Consider the following 20,377-nt stretch of genomic DNA (forward strand, 5'->3'; position numbering starts at 1 on the left):
CAGCATCTACAGACATTAAAGGGAACATTGTTAAGACAATGGATAAAGGAAAAGTAAAACAATAGGATATTTGGGGACATTTGGGATGTTTTACAAGGAAGTGAAAGAATGGGGTGTTCTAAGGGGAGAGGAAACATTCCATCCTGCAGGGAAACCTGTTAAAACAGGAAGTAAGAAACTCAAAATGGTTTTAGGAAGTCCCTGAAACTGACCAGATTCACTAGGCTCCTCTAGCCCCAGGAGTGTATAAGCAATAAAGACAGCTGAGAGTTACTCACAGACAAGCCTGGGAAAAGCAGAGAACAACCAAACCCTTTGCAAGATTCAGAGACCAGCCAAAGTGCCTAGAGGAAACAAAAGACCAAATGCCTAGAAGTGTCACCTGGAAAGGACACTCTCCAAGTTGTTAAGCTGCCTGCAGGCTGTGCAGTGTGCTCCAGGCTCCCAGCTTTTGTAAGCTATCTCCAATGCTGGGGTGGGCTTCAGTGAAGAAGCTGTCCATATTCCTGTAGCTAACCCCAGTAAAGCTCATTGGTTCACTAAGTTGTATCTCTGTGGTGTTTGTACCTTAGTCTGTCATGGGCTTCCTATCTGAAATGAATAGTTGTGTATATATGTGTTGCTTCTCCCAGGAAAATCTGTCACACAATGCGTAGACACATTTAGATCACAAACATGTCACTCATCCGTTGTGGGGTCAGACACTCACTTTGCTTGTCGTTCAAGCCTTTGAGATGCTCACAGTTAAGCATGGCAACAAATTTTTTTTTTACTTTTTTTTAATTAAAAAATAAAATCGTTCATATTACATCTCAATTGCTATCCCATCCCGTGCATCCTCCCATTCCTCCCTCCCTCCCACTTTCACCCCATTCCCCTTCCCTATGACTGTGACTGATGGGGACCTCCTCTCTCTGAATATGATGCTAGGGTATCAAGTTTCTTCTTGGTAGTCTGCTGTCCTTCCTCTGAGTGCCATCGGGCCTCCCATCAAGGGGACATGGCCAAATATGGGGCACCAGAGTTCATGTGAAAGTCAGTCCCCAGTCTCCACTTAACTGTGGAGAATGTCCTATGACAACAAATTATTACAATATTGAGTAAACCCACAGAAGAAAGAGAAGGGTGTTGTGCTGAAGAGAAGATGCTTGCCTGAGCCTACTTCTCAGGAGCATCGACAGATTAAAGCACCTGAATATATCCCAGCCCTCACACCAGATGCTTCATTCTTACAGACATTTTGTAGTTAAAACTCCACTTATGTCATGGTGGAGGGTTAGGTGTCCCTGATAATCTCGTGATTTAGAGAATCTTACTCAAACTCAATAATAAAAACTTATTTCCTAAGTCAATGGTTCCCAAAATTGACTGTCCATTGGGGACCATGTGTCTAAAGACCTTGGGACCATTAGAGGTCTTTAGAAATCTCTGATTAAACTTTGGAAATCAATTTGGTGGCTTCTCGGGCAATTGGAAATAGCTCTACCTTAGGACACAGCTGTACCACTCCTGAGCATAGACCCAAAAGATGCTTCGCCATACCACAAGGACACTTGCTTAACTATGTTCATAGTAGCTTTATTTGTAATAGCCAGAAACTGGAAACAACCTAGATGTCCCTCCACTGAAGAATGGGTTAAAAAAAAAACATGGCACATTTAAACAATGGAATATTACACAGCTATAAAAAACACAAAGACATCATGCAATTTGCAGGCAAATGGATGGAACTAGAAAATATCATCCTGAGTGAGGTAACCCAGATCCGGAGAGACAGGCATGGTGTGTACTCATTTATAAGTAGATATTAGCCATATAGTACAGAATAACCATGTTACAATCCATAGACCCAAGGAGGGCCCAAAGGAGGATGCTCGAATCTCACTCAGAAGAGGGAATAACATAGACATTTGAAGTAGCTGGAGGGAGGGAACTGGGCATGAGAGGGGGGAGAGAGGAGAGAGGGTGGGGATTAGATGTGGGGAGGCAGAAGGAGGAGGATGAGAGGGCAGAGGGGGGGAGTTGTGGGGTGGCATCTCTGTGCTGAGCAAGAGTCCTGGGAAAAGGGGGAGGCTCTCAGAAGTCTATAGGGGTGACCCCCACTGAGATCTCTAGCATCAGGGGATATAGAAGCTGAAGGGTCCAGCTCTAGTAGCCAGATGGGACTTCTAGTGGAGGGAGGAAACCTTTGACCCAAAATTTATTTGGCCTACAAGATGTGCAAGGATAATGGTGGAGCGGAGATGGAGGGGATTGCCAACCAATGGCTGCCCAACTTGAGACCCACCCGATGTGAGAGAGCCAATACCTGTAACTATTAATAATTCTCTGCTATGCTTGCAGGCAGGAGCCTAGCATATCTGTCTTCTGAGAGGCTTCATCCAGAAGCTGGTGGAAACATGCCAAGACCCACAGCCAAACATTAGGCCAAGCCCCAGGAGTCTTGTGGAAAAGTGGGAAGGATTTAGGGAGCCAGAGGAGTCAAGGACACCACAAGACCTACAGAGTAAATTAACCTGTGCCCATAGGAGCTCACAGAGATGGAACAACCAACCAAAGAGCATGCATGGGCTGGATCTAGGCTCTCTACACATATGTAGCAGATAAACAGCTTGGTTTCCATGTGGGTCCCTAACAATTGGAGTGAGGGCTGTCTCTGACTCTGTTGCCTCCCTTTGCCTCCCTTTCTCTTTGTTGGGCTGCCCTGTCTGGCCTCAGTGGGAGAGGACGTACCTAGACCTGCTGCGACTTAATATACCAGGGTGGGTTGGTACCCATGATGGGACCTTCTCAGAGCGGAAAAAAAAAAGGTGGGAGAGAAATGGAAGAGGGGAGATGTGAGGGTGGGACTGGAGGAGAGGGAGGATGTGATCAGGATATAATGTGAATAAATTAATTAATAGGGGGGAAATGAAATCTCTGGTTGAGGATCATTCAGGATACTAAGGTAAACAGGAATGGTTTGGGATTATGGGGAACTTTGGAGCATCAACGGTCAGGTTCTTCCTCCTAGACATTCTAGCTTAATTTATGTGAAAGGTGCCCTGGGCACCAAGAATGTAAAAGTTCCCCTGAAGAAACCAAGCTTCAGAGCTATCTGGAGGCCACCCTTGAAGGTCCTCACAGACTTACCAGGAGATGGATTAACTTAATTTGAGCTTTAAGAGAATACATGAAGTCCTGCTGTTAAGGACTTTCTCTGACTTCAAAGGCAAGGCCATGATTCTCAGGAGAATCAACTCCACTGAGCCATGGAGCGCTCCGCAGCATGATGAGCCTGTGTCAGTTTATTCAATGAACAATCACTTAGCACTGACTTTGCCTACTTAAACACAAGTAGTCAGGCTCTGCTCTTGAGGATGTGCCTGGACGAGAGGGATCTATCTCCCATGTTCAAGGGAACCCTGTGCGGTTGGCGAGAGAATGTAGAAGACCAGGGCGTGGCGGAAGCTCCACAAGAAGGCATCTAATGCAACCTCTGTATAAGTCATTGCCTTTTGTCCAGTCCTCTACAGAAAGACCTCAGTCAACAAACGTGTGTGGAGCATCTGTTCTGTCAGGTACCAGACAAGTAGACAAGGCCCCCATCAAGCAGCAACGAGATGAGGAATATGGGTTTCCACTCTCAAGGAGTTCATAGTCCTGGGAGAGGAGAGACCGTCTCTCTCATTTCTCTGGCAGAACACAAGTCCTGACTAGAAACCAGTGAACAGGAATGTCAAGTGTGAGCACACCCCTCTGACACTCCAAGGGGTTTTGACTTCACTGCACACTTAAGAAGTGGGTAGAATTTCTGAGGAGAACATGGAAGAGGAGGGAGAACACTTCGTTCTTCACCCTCCTGATGATAGACTCCTTCCTGCTACTCCTTTTTAAAAATTCCAAACTGGAAGCTAATTCCCAACCCAAATATGTCCAAGGAAGACCAGAATGGAGGACTGCTGGTAGCCTTTTAATGACTCATGCATGGTGCCTTGCAGCCATCAGACTATCTTAGATACTTGGGGCCTTTTCCTCTTACTTCAATCATCCATTTCTTACTAAATTAAAAAATTGGAAACTTGGCATTGACGGTGAGTTTTCCTAATCATACTACATTGTAGGAACCAGTCCTGACTGGGCTGCCTGCCTATCTTGCTGTTTCATGTCCTGTTTCTAGCAGCTTCCATGTCTGTGTTTATCTTGGTTAGCTAGTCATGTTTACTGCTCTGAGAACGCGCCCCTCCCTTCCTTGAGACTTTTCCTCCTGTGTGCAATCACCTCTTGAGGGCTTTCACCTGGGAGGAGGATTCCTGTTTGGCTGCCTATAAGAAGGCTTTTTGGGACAAGAAGAATAATAAACCACTGCCGCGGCTGCTACTGCGGCTGCTGCTCTCTTAGCATGAAGGACCCACTGTGCTAGTGTGTGTGTGTGTGTGTGTGTGTGTGTGTGTGTGTGTGTGTGTGTGTGCATGAGTTAAATCCGCAGTCCCTCGCCCTCGACTCAGTACCGTGGTGGCGCGGGCGCCACACTACATGACTTTCAATACTCTTCCCCCACATCTTGCTCTTGCTTCTTCACTTCCTGTCCCCATCATAGGATCTGCTGCCCCTCTCACTTCCCCCTCAGTGCAAGCCTGGCATGGTTGGTTTTTTATAATTAAATTGGCCTTGAGATGTCTCTTGTTTTACTTTAGATTTCTTATCTGGCTTTGCTTGGTTGATTGGTTTTTGTTGTCGTTGTTGTTGTTTTGTTTTGTTTGTTTTTCTGTTCCTTCCATACTCCTTTCCTCCAGTTAAGCAGCAGATGCCCACTGAGCATACCGAGAATCAAATCCAGTGACTGTTACTGAGAGCCCCAGAAGCTGATCCTGACCCTAGAAAGCCTGTAATCTAGCTGTCAAAATAAAGACAGATCGAGACAGACAAAGATAATGTGACCTTGATTGACACGTTGGTAACCCAAGAGGTAATTGGGCCTTCATGTTTCAAAGGAGGATGTAGTAATCCCAGGACCTTGTGCCCACCCATGATTGGGCACTTACTTCTCCTTCCTGTGCCTGCTTGATCCTGAGCAACCTCATGAGGGAGCCACTTTTATTATTCCCACATTAGTAAAGATTAGGCTAAGGCTTCTGAGATAATGAGTGTCCAGAGCCACAGAGCCAGGAAGGAGCTCAGGGGAAACTCTACATCAGGGGGTCCTGTGACCCCAACCATCAAGGTCAGCATGCTGTGCCACCCTGGACTTTCCTCTCCTGGCCTCAGGTCCTTGCGTGTGTGACTTTTTCCTACACGTGGCTGGTGGGAAGAGCACACTCAACTCAAGAAGCAGTTTAAGTAAGAAGTATCTAGCACACAAGCAAATGTGACACTACTATCATCGTTATCACCACACTCCTTACGATAAACCTCACAAAAGAATCAGAAAGAAGGTCTCGAGGTTTATGAGTAGGTAGTAGAAGCAAATGCCCACGCAGGGAAATAGGCCAAAGACCCACATGGTTTTCTCTCCGGTAGTCAGAGAAAGCATGGCCCAGCTGATGCCTAAGTCCTAGGTAATTGAGACTCTTCTGTACTGGCAAGCTTACCCTTGGGAGTTTGTTCTTGATCCTTTAAATTATGGGAAAGACATTTCTCTCAGTGGGGAGGGGGCACATGCATGTGTATGCCCATGAGCTTCTAAACATCTATTCCTGATGAGCTTTTTTGTTTTTGAGTATTTCACACAGATTAAAATAAAAGTTACAATTTTTAAAATGCATTGAGATGTTTCATTGACACCCTGCCCCCTCTGCCTGACTCCATAGTCCCTGTAGGCAACTAGTGAGATTTAATCTTGTATATTATTTTAGTATGTTTCTTTATACAAGCATGCATGTTTTCATTCTGATATTTTAAATTTTATTTTATTATAATTTATTCAGATTACATCCTGAATATTATCCCCTCACTTGTATCTTCCGTTCCCATCCTCCCTCCTTCTTTCTCCCCCACAATATGGCCACAGCACATCAGGTCTCATCTAGACAGTCTGCTTCCTCTTCCGCTGAGTGCCTCCAGGGCTCCCCACCAAGGGGAAGTGGTCAAACTGGGGGCACCAGAGTTCATGTCAGAGGCAGTCCCTGCTCTCCCCCACAACCATAGAGAACGAGCTGTCCCTTGGCTAGATCTGAACAGAGAAACACTTAAAGAAATGCTCATCATCCTTAGTCATCAGGGAAATGCAAATCAAAGCAACTCTGAAATTCCATCTTACACCCGTCAGAATGGCTAAGTTCAAAAACTCAAGTGACGGCGCATGCTGGTGAGGATGTGAAGAAAGGGGAACACTCCTCCATTGCTGGTGGGGGTATAAACTTGTACAACCACTTTGGAAATCAATCTGGTGCTTTCTCAGAAAATTTGGAATAGTGCTACCTCAAGACCCAGCTATACCACTTTGGGGCGTATACCTGAAAGATGCTCCACCATACAACAAGGACATTTGCTCAACTTTGTTCATAACAGCAGTATTCATAATAGCCAGAATCTGGAAAACAACCTAGATGTCCCTCAACCAAAGAATGTAAACTATGGTACATTTACACAATGGGATATTAGTCAGCTATCAAAAACAAGAAAACCTTGAAATTTCCAGGCAAACGGATAGAACTAGAAATGATCATCCTGAGTGAGGTAACCCAGACCCAGAAAGATATTCTTCTGATTTTTATGTCACAAAAATATCATACTAAGGCAAATGCCGCTGTCCCCTGTCACTGTTTGCTGCAGCCATGGTCAACCCCACTGTGTTCTTCGACATCACAGCTGATGACGAGTCCTTGGTCTCCTTCAAGCTGTCTGCAAAGTTCCAAAGACAGCAGAAAACTTTAGTGCTCTGAGCACTAGAGAGAAAGGATTTGGATATAAGGGCTCCTCTTTTCACAGAGTTATTCCAGGATTCATGTGCCAGGGTGGTGACTTCACACGCTATAATGGCACTGGCGGCAGGTACATCTATGGGGAGAAATTTGAGGATGAGAACTGCATCCTAAAGCACACAGGTCCTGGCATCTTGGTTTTTTTATCTGCATTTCCAAGACTGATAAGCATGTGGTCTTGGGAAGGTGAAAGAAGGCAATGAGCATTGTGGAAGCCATGGAGCACTTTGACAAGACCAGCAGCAAGCTCACCATTTCCCACTGTGGGCAACTCTAATTCTTTTGACTTATGGGCTCTTACCCACCATACTATTCCTCCTGTAGCTCAGGAGAGCGCCCCCCACCCCATCTGCTGGCAGTACCCTGTAGTCTCTGCTCTCACTGAAGTTCTTTATGTTCCATATTGTCCTCATTCCCCTCCAAGTTTATCTGGATTGAAGAGTTAAGTTTATGATTATGAATAAAAAGTAAATAAGAAAAAAAATATCATACTAAGTGTACTGTCCACGTGTTTCTTTTATTTGATCATATATCTAGGATTTTTCTAATTCAAAACTGGAAATACTCTTAATTCTTTTTTAATAATGTTTTTAGTTTGTTATGTTTGCACGCACGCACACGTGTACACACACACACACACACACACACACACACACACACACACACACACGGGCATGCATGGGCATGCACATGCCCTGGCACAGGTGTAGAGGTCAGAGGACAACTCTTTTTTTTTTTTTTGAAAGATTTATTTATTATTATTATGTGTACAGTGCTCTGCCTACATGTACATCTGCAGGCCAGAGGAGGGCACAGATCACATTAGAGATGGTTATGAGCCACCATGTGGTTGCTGGGAATTGAACTCATGACCTCTGGAAGAGCAGTCAGTGTTCTTAACAGCTGAGCCATCTCTCCAGCCCCCCAGAGGACAACTCTTGAACGGTGGTTTGCACCATCCGCCCGGTTGAGGCGCAAGCCCCTCATCTTGTTGCGGGTACCTCTGCTGAATACCTGAGGCTACTTGGCCTTCTAGTGTCCAGGCCAGAGCTTCTGCAAGGTCCTCCTGCCTCTGCCTCCCATCTTGCCTTAGGGAGTGCATCAATTAGAGATGCACATCTCTAGGTCTGACTCTTTTTATCTTGGTACTGGAAATTGAACTCAGTTGCTCAGGCTTACATGGCTAGTGCGTTTGCCCACTGAGCCATCTGCCCAGCACTTAATTCCTTTCTATAAATATGATTCAACATAACACGGCTTATCAACTGATTAGTGATAGACACCAGGGCTATGTTCAGTCTTTTGCTGGTACAGATCATTGTATAATGGCAGCCTCGGGCATGCATCACTTTCATATACTCAGCGGAATCTATAGGGCGAATTTCAAAAAGGGGGAGGGGGTTTGTTGAGTGAAAAGGTAAATATAGAATCATTGCTGGTTTTCTGCTTGATTTGACTTCACTTTTCAAATAATTTGTCTAAATTTAACCTATGGTGATATGTCTCTTCCTTGTACGACCTTGCTGATATCAATGTCTCTGGTTTCTTCGGGTTGTTTTTGGGGTTTTGCCTTTGTTGTCTTGTTTTGTATTTCTTATTTTTTTTTTCAGGCTTATCTTGGAGAGATTGTCCTTGTTTCTGTCAAATAGCCAGACAATGACTCACAAGTAGGGCTCAAACACTGTACTGGTTAGTTTTCTCACTGTTATGCCATGACAGGATATCTGACAAAGGAAACTGAGGGAAAGAAAGATTTACTGGGCTCTTGCTTTGAAGGGACACAGTCCTTGGGGAGCGGAAGTCACGGAGGTGAGTGCGAAGCAGCTGCTGACACTTCTCCAGTGTCAGAAAGCAAAAGGGATGAGTGCTGCTGGTCTCAGTGCCCTGCTTGTATCTGGTCTATGTCAAGAGCCCATAAGTGATGGGTTGGTTTGTTGTTGCTGTTGTTATTGTTTTGGTTTGTTTGTTGGTAGGTTTTGTTTTGTTTTGTTTTGAACAACATAATCCAATGCCACATAATTCTTTCAAGAGGGCTTGTCAACCATTTTTCTCTGAGATTCCTAAGAATCTTACCCCTTCTTGTTTTTAATGAAGTTGTACTCAGGCAATTTATACTGCACAGTCCTCCATGTCTCATAGAGTCAGCACATCTTACAGCCTTGGAGGAATGCAGCTAAAGTTAACCTTAAAACCCAGGAGTTATGGAAGCGTTTAAAACACTAGTTAATGAGCCGTTGTTTGCGCAGCCAAGGAAGAAATCTAGCACGCATGACTGAGCAAATCAGACACCCAAGCCAGTGTCTGAACCCAAAAATCCCACAAGATTGGATGCCCAAAGGGAGCAGAATGAGTGCTCTCCTGGTTTTAGAATGTTGTCAGCTTGAGGGAAAGTCACACCTTTACTCTTGACAAAGCTACCCAGACAAAACAGAATGTCGAGTGGCTTTACCGTGGGCTGAATCCTCACACGTTAGGGAGGCGTGTGCAGCCTCTCACACTGGCCAGAAGCTGTGTTGGCTGTTAGAGACGGTCACACTCATCACTGCGTAATCAAAGCAGTTTTGCAGGAGAAAAAGATCTGCCACATAGAATTCCTTGAGGGGTGGGCAGGAAGATATTTTCAAAGGATTTTCAAGAGTGGGCATGAAGGAGAGGCAGGAGCTGTGTGAGGGATGCAGGACCCTCAGAGACTGACTCTCTCCACTTCACACAGTACCTGAGTCAGCCCTGTTCATCCACCACCCATCTGGTTCCAGGCGGTGCAGCTCAGATCCACAGTTCACAGCTAATGCCCTGCCAGCGCTGCCCCACCCCCACCCCTCACCTTCCCTTCTGCCTACCTTGCCCTCACAGTGCTGGCCCTGAAAAAAACGGTGAAAAAGGTCAGGTGAGGCTAATGGCGGCTGTGCCTGTGAGACAGGGTTCACTTACCATGGGGTAAGACATGCCACCAATCTCATTGGGACAGAGGGCAGCAACAAGTGGAGGGGTACCACAAAAACGGGAGGGGGTGAGCAGTAAGCTGGGAGGTGATTAGGCAAGAACCTCTGAGGTGATTTTTAAGTCGTTGCTCGGTACTGAGGGTCTGCACTCCCAGTTGCACGCATAGGGACCGACAGCATAGAAGGGAGGGAAGAGGAAAAGTCTAGAAGGAGAAAGAAGGACGTATGCGGTCAGGGGCAGAAAAGTCAGAGATGGCAAATTTGGTTGGAAGCTGTCTGACAGATGCCTCCTGGCCCTAGTTACACCCCAAGTTGCAGCCTATCCTTCTCTCTCTGTCTCTCCCTGTCTGTCTCTCCCTGTCTGTCTGTCTGTCTGTCTCTCTCTCTCTCTCTCTCTCTCTCTCTCTCTCTCTCTGTGTGTGTGTGTGTGTGTGTGTGTGTGTGTCTGTCTCTCTGTCTCTGTCTCTCTCTGTGTCTCTCTGTGTCTCTCTCTCTATGTCTTTCTCTATGTCTCTGTGTCTGTGTCTCTCTGTCTCTCTGTCTCTGTCTGTCTCTCTCTCTCTGTCTGTCTGTCTGTCTGTCTGTTTGTGTCTCTGTCTCTGTCTCTCTGTGTCTCTGTCTCTGTCTCTGTCTCTCCCTCCCTCTCTCCTCTCTCTCTCTCTCTCTCTCTCTCTCTCTCTCTCTCTCTCTCTCTCTCTCTCTCTCTCTCTCTCTCTCACACACACACACACACACACACACACACACACAGCTAACAGTAGTTTTTGCAGTGTGCAAGGTACAGTGACCCCCTTGGCCAGGTCTAAATAATCTTAGGTAGACTGGGCCAGAGACGTGTGCTATTTCACCTCACTAAAATTTCAGTCTCTAGATTCTGTATTTTTAGACTAGAGAAGGGAAGGTGTCATAAGAAATGTGACCTCAGGTGACTGGAGGTGCTGGGGTTTGGGGCTTGACAGATAGGTGGGAAAACTCGTTTTAAACTCTCAAAATCTCACCTTCCCCTGAAAAAAAAAATTCCCCCAAGACGTGGTTTGAGGAGTGTGTGTGCAGGGGAGGAAGGCGGTGCATCTGGTTCAGAGACTGCGGCCTGCGTCTTCCAGTCGCTCCTCTCCCTCCCTGGTGCGTGGGTGTTGGAGCCGCTCTGGGACCGCAGGTTGCTACAGCCTGCCTCAGCAGGAGCCTGTCTGCAGCGCAGTCGCGTGGAGCTCCCTCTGGTGGCTGATGGCCGCACATGCAGCCAACTAGGTGTGCTTGAGGTGATTTCTGTCTCTTGGAGGAAGGGGGCGCACGTTTTTAACCAATAACCTCTTAAAGGTGGTAGGAGCAGATTTCATATCCAAAGCCAGACTGCATGGGCCTGCTTACTACTGCAGGTTAACACTTGCTTCTTATGTGCTAGGCACAGAGCTAACGGGTAATATGGAAGTAACGTGTTAGAAAAGAACTGCTAAAGGGGTGAAGTCTTAAGACTAAGCTAAAGGCCTCCGGGCACTAGGGACAACCAGTGCACAAATCACAGTCCATCTCTTTGTTTTCTGAGTTTGAGGACCAACAAGGAGGCAGCTGGTCCAGCAAAATGAACACAGGGAGTGTGGTTGGAAATGAGGTCAGAAAGGTATGCAGGGACAGATGGTAGAAAGCCTTCTAGGCCACAGTGGACTTTGGCTGTGTTTCTGAGGGTGAGAACAGCCATTGAATTTTGAACAAAGTCATGACAACACTTGCTTTTTTTTTTTTTTAATCTCACTTGCTTTTGTAAGAGGTGAAGGTAGGAACTGGGTTGGGGTGTCGGGGGAGGGTGCTGGGAGCCCACATAAAAGATTACAGTGTCTGATACTGGACATCGTTCATTGAAGGGGATTAGACATCCAAGGCAGGTGGATTAGTCAAAGGCTACATCCTGGGGGTTTGGGCCTGAGCAATTAAGGAGTGTTGCAGCCTGGTAAGGTGGGGGGAGGTTGGAGGTGTGAAAAGCAAACAGAAAAATTGCCAAGCCTTGACTGTCTGTTAGTATTGATGCAAAATAGCCCAAGGAAAGTTCTCCACTCCCTCGGCCCACCCTGCAGGCTGCCTGGTTGCTTACTTGCTTTGGTTTTGGTTTGTTTTGGACAGGATCTTCCTGTGTAGCCTTAGCTATGTAGACCAGGCTATCCTCAAACAGATGGTGATCATCCTGTCTCTGTTTCCTGAGTGCTGGGACTATAGGTGGACCAGCAAACCTGGTCCCTGTATTTTTGTTGTTGTTGTTGTTGTTCTTTTATAAATGCCCCTGCTTTTTCTCATCTGAGGGTCTGGCCTTATCTCCCCTCTTTAAAAAAAAAACAACAACAACAACAACAAACAAACAAAAAAAGAGCAGAACAGACAGAGCCGGTAACTTTTTTTCAGGCCACACCCAGCTAAAAGGGGCAAAGTGGGAGGAAGTTCAGCTTCAAGGCTCCTCAGATTAGAAGAAAGTCTTTTCCCACACTATAGGGGCCAGCCTCCATGTAGCTCAGGAAGAGTCCAGCTATAGCAGTGTGTGGTCCCATGAGCCCTCCCTATCTGTAAGCAGTCAAGACCTCACCTGGCAGGGCAGGTGACCTCCCTCCCTTGTGCTCTGTTCAGTAGCATGAGCAGATGGCATCTTAGCGCCATCATCGGATGCCTATCGGTGCATCTTGTCATGGGTGAGCACGCCCCTTAAGGATGGGGCAGAATCCTTGTCTGTTCTTCCTGTCAGCGTCTGTCAGCTCCAGGGTCTTTCCATATCCCAGACCTATCCAAAGCAGGCCTCTGGAGCTCACTTCTGAATACTGGGTCTCCTTGTCAGACCACAGCCTCCTCTGCCACACAGAAGAACAGGAGGAAGGAGGTGCTGTGGGTGAAAATCCTACGAAACTTCAGTCAGATTTCTTTAAAGTATTCTTTTAACTCTACAGATGCTGCTAATAAATTATTTATTCTTTCCCAAGGTAAAAGTCCTGACCCTGAGCAGGGACACAGTGGTGTCTAACCTGTTATCTTCTTTGCTGGGAAGGCAAGAAGGGCCACCCTTTTCTCTCTTCCTTTCCCCATGAGGTGAGCATTCTGAGGAATTCTACCTGGCCTTCACACCTTCTCACTTCGCATACACTGTCATCTGGGAGCGGGGGTGGGGGGGGCGGTCTTCATTCTCCCCCCTTGATTTCAAATGTCCTTCCTTGCTCACATAGACCTGAAGTCTCCGCTCCAAGAACCTCAGCTGCCATCTGAGCATTGAGCCAGGATGGTTCTCTGCTGAGGTGAAGATGAAGGGAGCCGTTACACTGACCCTGGAAACTCCTACCTGCCAAACTTCCCAGCTGTGGCACTCTGCCTTTCCAATAGCTTCAAGCTCTCTCTCTCTCTCTCTCTCTCTCTCTCTCTCTCTCTCTCTCTCTCTCTCTCTCTCTCCCTCCCTCCCTCCCTCCCTCCGTCCCTCCCTCCATCATCTTGCCCTCCCCCCTTCCAACCTTTCTTTATCTGAGTCCACACCCTTGTCACCCCTCACCAGGAAACAACTCCCTCCTGTTTACTTCCCAGACTCGTTCATTACACTACATTCCCGCGACAATTTTATTCATAAATTACACATTTATCTTCCTGAAGTTATCTTCGGTGATAGTTCTCTTTCTGAAACATAGGTTAGGTCCTGTCTGTCGCCCCCCGCCCCAAACCCTCAGTGGTTTCTATTCCCTTAGATACAGTAAGCCGAACTCCTCGTGTGCCCTTTCTCAGCCTTCCTCTAGTGTCCTCTCCTGGCTCACTGTGATCTTCCGTGATTGCTCCACTCTTTCAGCAAGATGCACCCCCACTCCCGGGAAGAGAGGGGCTGCTTCTGCGCTCTACCTCATGTCCCCTTATCCTGGAACTCACCCATCTACCTAAGTGCTTCATCTCTCCTCGTGGAATTTGATTTCTAATGAAAGGGGAAAGCAACTAAAATGTAAATCCACAGAAAATTTGATATGCGCATCATATGAAGATGCACACTGTATTTTAAATGGCAGAATAACGAGAACTGCCTGAAATATATTATTCTAGAGAATCTTTCTTCTGGTTGGAAGGAAAGGGGGGAAGATAAGAATGAAGGAAAGAAGATAGAAAAGAAAGAAGGGAGGGAGGGAGGAAGAAAGGAAGAAAGAAAAGGAGGGAGGGGGAAAAGGGAAGGGAGGGGAAAGGAAAGGGAAGGGGCGGGCTGGAGAGTAGACTATGCCCAAACCCCACCCAGGCACTGCAGAATACCTGAAACTCCCACCTTAAATCCAAGAAGAGATTTAAATCCAAGAGAGAGACCTTGCTTTGAGCCCATACATTTGAGGCCATCTTCAGCAACATAGTAGATCTAGTGTTTAAAGAAACAAACAAACTTGCCGAAGCCTCCCGAATGTTCATCCTCTGTGGAGGCTGTCTTTCTCAAACGTACTGTTCTACTTGCTGCCCAGCTTAAGCCAACTCCCAGCCTTTGGGTCAGAAGCAGGTGCTGGGTGCTTTGCTTCCTCACCCACCCCTTTAGCATCTACAAATCCAGCTAATGTGTATGTGCCAGGCTCTGTGTCCCCACAGAGGTGGGCCCAGTGCCCTTGAGAGCTAGCCAAGCGAAGGCTCATCTCTTCCTTCTGCCCCTGGTTCCTGTTTATGTGTCCACCAACAAGTCACACTACCCCACTATGCTCTGATGTCAGTGTGTCCGGGGGGAACGAAAACAGTGCCAGTCTCTCTGCCAGACCACTGTCCTTCTCACACATGCTGGAAAGAAGAGCTGCACTTTGACCCTTGTTCCCTGGTCCCACAGCACGCACCTTCTGCTCCAGCTTTGGACTTCTATTAGAGAAAGAACTTGTGCTTATTTCTGGAAAGTTCACCAATCTTGAAGAGGGTGTAGCTGAGAACGGGAGGTGGGTCTCTGTCTCCAGAGAACTGGCTTCACCCTCTCATCTCCTGCCCACTGTGCTGACCTGAGGGCCATGAGTGTGACCAGGGAATGGCCAGGTCACAGGCACATGCTCAGTTTTTCATCTGTACACCCACCCAAAAATTCAGGGAGATTTGCAAATCTGTGAGCTAGGGTTCAGAGAAGACAGAGAATCTTTCAGAGCATGAACAGCCCTTAAAAACTTGACTCTGACTAGGTCCAGAGACTTGGGGACTCCTATACCATATCCCCAATTCGTTAATATAGTTATGTTGTGCTGTTGTTTGTTGCTGTGTGTTTTGTTTTGTTTGTTTGTTTTCCCCTATATTATCTGGGCCTTTTCCTCTTCCTCCTACCTAGTTGCTGTCTGAGGCAAGGTCCTGCATCTTCTCTATACGGCCACTGGGTGGCGCTGTAGGATGACCCTGGTATATCAGGCGACCAAGCCTCCTGGAGAAGGGAAATGATAGGGTCTCCACCAGGCGCCTCCCCACCCCTGCCTCTCTTACTGCCTGAGCATTGGCCTCCAGATTCTCTTCCACTCTCACGTCATCTTCCCTTCACTTTTCAACTGCATCTCTTCTCTCCAGCACCAGAAATTGGCGAAGGTGGTTCAGTCGCCTCTTTGATCATCTAGTTTTTTCACCTCCCTGCTTCAAAGACTGGGTCAGAGAGGCTGAGTCACTCCGGGTTCCTGATCTGAGCTCCCAGAACAAGCTCTGCTCCCTCTCTGCTCCATTCTCTACTCAGCCTTCACCTAGGGAGCCTCAAGTTTAAAGTAGCAGCCAGGTTCCTGCTCCGACCTAAAAGATTGCACTGGGTATCTCTGTCTACCCAGTGGGCAGGCAGGGTGAACCCACTGCCTCCCATGAGGCCTCAGCGCTGCGGACTCCCTGTGCTCTGCTGATGGTGGCTCTGCTTGGACTCAGAGAACATCATTATGATGCACCGAGCATCAGGTTGGCGCTGTTTATGAATTCTTGCAGTACCTGTATTTTTTTTTTTAAGTGATCTGACGTCTCCAGATCCCTCCTTCCCTTCCAAACGGGCAAGCTGCGATGGGAACTGCTGTCCTGGAGCACAGAGAGGAGGACTGAGTTCAAGTCCCACCCTGTCACTTACTAGAACCAAGTGACCTTGATCTCTCTGAGCCCCAATGTCTCTCAGTATAAAGGTCAATAGAACAGAGAATGCTAGGAGAGGTGGAGGAGGGCACGTCTGTTGCTTACTTGAAGTTCCAATTCCCTAGCCAAACAAAGCCGATGCAATTGTCTTAGAACAAAAAATAGATCATATATGCGTCCAACTTTCACATTTTACAGAGGAGTAAAGTGGGGCCTAAAGAGGGAAAAGCTACTTTGTCCGTGCCACACATGCCATGGTTACGTAGGGCAGTAGCAGAATTTGATCTAGACCAGGCAGGTCAGGGTCATTGCATAATTTCAAGTGACTTCTCTTGTGCCTGCTCCGTTCTCCTTCTCTGTCATCAGGGAGGAAAAAAGAAAGTCCAGGGGTCAGAGTCACAGCCAGGCACAGATCAGCCAGCGTGGAACCTGAATACCAAGGGCCAGTATGTGCCGGGCTGCACTTGCGGAGGTGTGTCCACCTCTGAGCCGGTTGGACTACACCTAAGTCAAGGTACTTCCATCTGAGGAGAGACACCTGGAAGACAGTGTGATCTCAGAGGATGGCCAGGTTGCTGCAGGACAAAAGGAGATGATGAGGGCAGGAGGCACCACAGAGGCCATCCGCTGGAGCGCACCAGGTAGCAGTGGATGCCAGGGGAGCCACTTTTAGTCAGGCTAGACTGGACGCCAGGACATAAAGACAAGGCCTAGCCTAATAGGTGATAGTATGGGGTTTCCATTGGGGCATCTCAAAACTGATCCAAAAGGTTTAGGTCCCAGGCAGAGTCAGGGAATGGAGAATCAGAGAGGGGGACAGAAAGGCTCCCTGAAAGACTGAGCCTGAATTGAATATTAGAAGTCCCTTGGTGGCAGAGAACAGGGTTAGGGTCTGGCTGAGGGATGCCTAAAGCAAACGCAGGAAGGCTTACAGATTCCAGCAGCTCCCGTTGTCCACCCCTGATGTGAACTTCCACACATGTGGCAAGCAGCAGAGGTAGGGAGGATCCAAACCGATCTCATGTCAGAGCTCAGCCTCATGCATCTACATTAAGCCACTTGGGCCTCGAGTCGGTTTAGTATGATGCCTGTGTAGACTTCTAAGGTGGGGGTCACGGAGGCCAAGAGGCCTTAAATGTTGGTTGATCACACCAAATAGGGAGTCGAAGCCGGGCTCAAGAGGTGACGTGATCTGATTTGCACAGCAGAAAAGACAACTGCCACTGTGAAGAGGGGAAGGCGGAGCGGCACTGGTATGAGAGGCAGAGGACCAAAATGGGCTTGGGGAGACGGGACCATGCCCACTGGTGGCTGAATCCAGCCCTACAGGGAGGAGAAGCGGGAGAGAGCATGCAGGGAGGCCAAGGCCATGTGATTGGCTGGATGTAGAGGATGCCCACATGGAAGAGACAGTGTGGATCTTATAATGACTCCCAGATGTCCAGATTAGACAGCTGGGGAAATGGCAGTGTCTCACAACACAAGGAACAAGACTGAGAAGTAGGCATGGGCAGTGAAGCTCACACGAGTCCTGGGCAGAAGGCATATACCCCAAGGAACTTGTCATCAATATAGCTACAAAGTGGCATGGCTGCTTGGAGCCCCAGGCCCACAGAGCAGTCAAGTGACCTGTGTTCCACACTTTATCCTCCTCCAATTTGCCTTCCCATCAGATGGAGCCCTTACAGGTTGGAGCAGCTGGAACACCGTCCTGGCCACACTGAGATGTCAGCTTAAATTTTTTCAAAACAAAAACAAAAACAAAAAACAAAACCTACTTTATTTGGAGTTCTACCTCCCTTCCAAGCCACTGGCCAGAGGCAGGAGAGGATGAAAGTTAATGGGGGCGAGGAACGTGGGCCTTTTTAGATGTAGTTCCTTAGGGTGATTCTACTCTGCATTGCCAGGATACCAGCAGTCCAATCAACTAGCAAACGCCAAACAGCAACACAAATCAGTAGCAGCAGCACCGTCCAGCAGGAACAGCAAAACTTGGCCGAATGGGCATGAGTCATCAGACTCAGCTGGAGTGTGCCATGAGACGTTTTCCTGGATTGTTTCTCTCTGCAGAGTGAAGTGCAGAAAAAACGAAGACCAGTGAAGCAATGTGAATGTTGCAAAGTGTAGTGATGCAAAAAAAAAAAAAAGTCCTCACTGTCTGTGGGCTTCTATTTATATTCTCTGCTCAGAGACCACCCACAGATGTTTTCAGCTGGCCAAAATCACGTCTCTCTCAGGAGACAGCTTCCAGCAAAACATCACATGGCACAGCTGAGTTTTTAAAGAAACCAGAAACTTCACTGAGAACTATCAAGGAGCCACTGTAGGGCATGAACTGTCTAAGGGACACATGCCAATCTCAGAAAGAGCCTTGAGTCAGAAAAAAAAGCAAGGGACAGTGAATGAATTTACACCAGGCACTGCACTCAAATAGGTGGTCCGAGAACTCTAAGCCATAACTGCTTGGAGTAGATCCCTCACCTCCCATTTCCCATAGAGGACTGTAACACTGTCAATGTCTGTGTTACACTTGTGTCTTCGTGGGACAAGCTCCATTCCAAGTGGTTTATCCTACAGGCTCACCCTGAGAACACATGGCTGTGGAAACTGAGTCACAGCTAAAGCACAGCAGGCTAGAATCAGGCCCTAGACCTGCTGCCACCTGTGCTGTTGTGCTCTCACAAGTACATGAAGGAGCCCAGGCCAAAGCAATCCAGCCTTAGGCAGAGGCACACTCTTTGCAGCCAGTCTTGGGTTGGCTCAACATTTGACGTTAAGGGGAATAGGAGACTCTGCAGGATAACTCGGACCAGGAGCCAAGTCTCAGGCTCCACCCAGGAGCCCCTTGGAAGCAGCTGAGGTCAATCTATCTACTTCCTACTTCCTACTTCCTACAGAAACTGACTTCTGAAGTCAGTGGGGGCAACCCTCTACTCTCAAGGATGTCCTCCAGTGTCTGACCGTACATGCCCACAGAGCACCACAACAGCTGCAGCAACAGCAACAATGCTCATGGTAGACCCATCCCACTGCTGAGTCCTTTCAGCGATGGACCTCACCAAGTCCATTCATAAGCTCCTTGATCCTGTGAGATCTTAGTATTCACTGACTGTGAGTGCTAGTCTCAGTACTTCTGCCCTCTCTTCTCTCTTTCCAGCCTGTGAACAAGGAGGTGGGGCTTGGGCGAATGCCATACTTATTTCACAAACGAAACTCCTGAAAAGAAAGGTCAAGTGAATCCACCATGGACCACACAGCTCTTCACACCAAGACTGAAAACAGATGTTGTCTGATCCTATCCTTTCACCGGGCTGAGTAGTGCTTAGCCCAGGGCTGTGCAACTATGCGAGGCATTCACCAAGCTGTTGCTGGAACAAAAAGAATTGGAATCTGGAAGCTTGAACCACTGTTTCCAGTCCCCGAGTTAACATGTGGCCAGTTAACCATTGGCCTCAATCCCTTTTCTGTGAGGTCAGAGTCCTTCCTCAGGGTAAGAGGTGGTACACTCAGGGTTTGAGTTCTGATGGTCTGAATCCACATCCTAGGCTGAGAAGCCTGGTATCCAGTTGGCAGGATGACATGGCAACTTGTGGACTCACACAATCGTGAGTTTGGTCCCTACCATACCATTTGTAGCTAACTTAGCCTGGTCACTGTCTGATCCTCTCAGAGTTTCAGTATCTTTCTCTGTAAAATAGTCAGTCGCATCTTCCTCCAAGCCTGGCTATAGGCATTAAATCAAATACCCACAATGCACCCCTGTCCTGCCTGCCAGTGGGCTAGAAGGGCTATGCCAGCACACAGGAGGTACAGGACCACCAAAAAAGAGTTACTGGTTATTCCAGGAAGTTGCCACCAACAGAAAGAACCATAGAGTCCTTCTGGGATCCTAAACAGTGGTAGAAGGGCATTCAATTTGGCAGCACATATACTAAAATTGAAACAATGCAGAGATTTGCTTGGCCCCTGTGAAAGGATGACACACAAATTTGTGAAGCATCCCATATTTTTAGCCCCACAAGAAGACCAATAGAGCCAACTAACCAGGGCTCAGGGGAGCTGATGGAGACTGACGCCCCAGCCAAGGACCATACATGGGCTGGACCTAGGACCGTTACACAGATGTAGCCAACGGACAGCACAGTCTTAATGTGAGACCTCTAATAAGGGGAGGGGGGCGCTGTCTCTGACATGGACTCTGTTGCCCACTTTTTAATCTTCCTCCCTGACTGCCTTGCCTAGCTACAGAGGAAGAGGACACACTCAGTCCTGATGTGACTTGATGAGCTGGGGTGTGTGGGTTAGGGGGAAGTACTCCCCTTTTCTGAGGTATAGAGGGAGGGTCCCCTTTTCTGAGGACTAGGGGAGGGGGAAGAGGAAGGAAGGGTGGGATTGGGATGAGAGAAAGGAGGGGGCTATGACCAAGAAGTAAAGTGAATAAATAATAAGTTAATAAAAAAAAAAGCTAGTGGTGGGAGGAACTGAGGGTTT

This window comes from Acomys minous (genome assembly GCF_964271855.1).
Source record: "Acomys minous genome assembly, chromosome: 14".
Classification (NCBI taxonomy): domain Eukaryota; kingdom Metazoa; phylum Chordata; class Mammalia; order Rodentia; family Muridae; genus Acomys; species Acomys minous.